Here is a 1,850-nt window from a genome sequence, read left to right on the forward strand (position 1 = left end):
ATGACAGACGCGTTGGGAAACACACGGCGCGTTTAACGGCGAGCTATCGTAATCTTATCCTTTTTACAATAGCTCTTGTCCGAAGTCCGTCTGCTTTCCAAATATATATATTGTTACGCCAGTGTCTTGATGCCCGCGCTTTTAGCGCCCTGAACATACAGTTGATTCTCTTGGCAACGAGTAGTAAAGAACAAATGATTAGCGTTGACGGATAAATAACGGGTTAGAGAGATTCTCTCTGGGGCAGTTGAGTCGTCGTGACGTGCGAGACAGTCTTTAACGAAAGAAAGAGCTTAATCCTGCGAGTTACGTGTGCTTCTTTGTAAATAGCAAATATAGTTGAAGTTGTTTTCTTTTTAACGTTGTCTCGTTTTATTTCTCCGCGCGAGCGTAACAATATATATAAAAAAGTAGTTCGTTGTTTCCGAGGTATCTAGGAGGCAACAAAATATAGAGCAGATTATACTATTGGATATTGGGTATTGTTGCGGATCGAGCGAAACTCGACCGCCGGGTTGCAACGCAACAGGCGAAACCGTTTTACACGCGCTACACTATCGCCGCCGTAGCTAGCGGCGCACGTTGCGAGGCGGCGAGTTGATCAACCCGCGAGCGAGTTTGCTCGCTGGCGGATATATAAGAGCGCTTCGTAAGAGCGTTCGGAGAGACCGTTCTCGTCTGCCATAGCATTCAGGTCGATAGAATGGTGAGCAAGCACCTGCCGTCCATTTTCAAGTGTGTGTTTCGGGTATTGTGCTGCTATGGTGATAGTCACCCTTCAATATCTTTCTGGTGCCGGAACCTCGTTCCGCACTCATGGCCGAGAACGCCACGAGATCTCCCGAAGCGAAGGGCCGGAAAATTTGTCCGTGGAGCAACTTCGCCGGACTGATAATCGGAATCAAAGCCGATTAACTCAGGATCAAACGTATCTCGAGCGTGGTCGTCCACGTGGACATCGCCTTCGGGAACTGTAGACACTGTCTGCCCGCGAGCCTAGAAGAACGTGCTCGGTGCAGATCACTGTTCGCTGCGACTCGGTGTTATCTCGGAGCTTGGTAACTCGTATCTAGATACGGGTAATCCGGGGTCTCCAATATCTATCTTCGGGGTTAAAGAGATTTCTGGAGCGCTCGGTCGCCGACGGCGGGGAAGACTTCTTCGCGGGGCACCCGACTCACTTCTCGGAGAAGTTTGCTCAGTCCGACTTCTATCGTCGGCATCGTGGGTCGTTGAAGACCCATATCAATGGCATCTGCTGCAACCGACTTACATTGTCGGCATTGTGGATAGTTAAGTAACCCAGAGCAGTCGCATCGGCGACAACCGACTTCCATCGTCGGTATCGTGGGTCACTAAGGACCCAAAGCTGTCGCATCGGCGACAACCGACTTCCATCGTCGGCATCCTGAATCGATGAGGACCCAGAGTAGTTGCATCAGCGATAACCACCGACCATCATCGGCGCAGTGGGTCACGGAGGACACTGGGTCTGTCGCAGGTGCAGCAACCAATCACCGTCAGTAACGTCGCCAACGGACGGCTCGTGTCTGTCCTAAGAACACCTACGCCGACGGCAAGGAAGATCGTGCGAGGACTTCTTCGCCTTGCCTCCGGCACAGCACATCACCGGCTAGGTGGGTCGCTGGCGGCACCTAAAGCGCGCGTACATTCTAGGTCCGAAGAACGAAGAACTAAGCGTTCGGGGCAGGGAAACCTCCCTGCGGCGCAGTGCATGCGTCAGAGAGTCTGGAAGGGCCTTAAGGGTGACAACAGGTGATCAGGAGCGTAGCACCGCTCCGTCCGGAGGAGCGGGCGAACCCGGCGGCAAGCCGTATTCCAAGAAGCAT

Source organism: Dinoponera quadriceps, unplaced genomic scaffold, assembly GCF_001313825.1.
Source record: "Dinoponera quadriceps isolate SergipeBrazil2010 unplaced genomic scaffold, ASM131382v1 scaffold488, whole genome shotgun sequence".
In the NCBI taxonomy this organism is placed as follows: domain Eukaryota; kingdom Metazoa; phylum Arthropoda; class Insecta; order Hymenoptera; family Formicidae; genus Dinoponera; species Dinoponera quadriceps.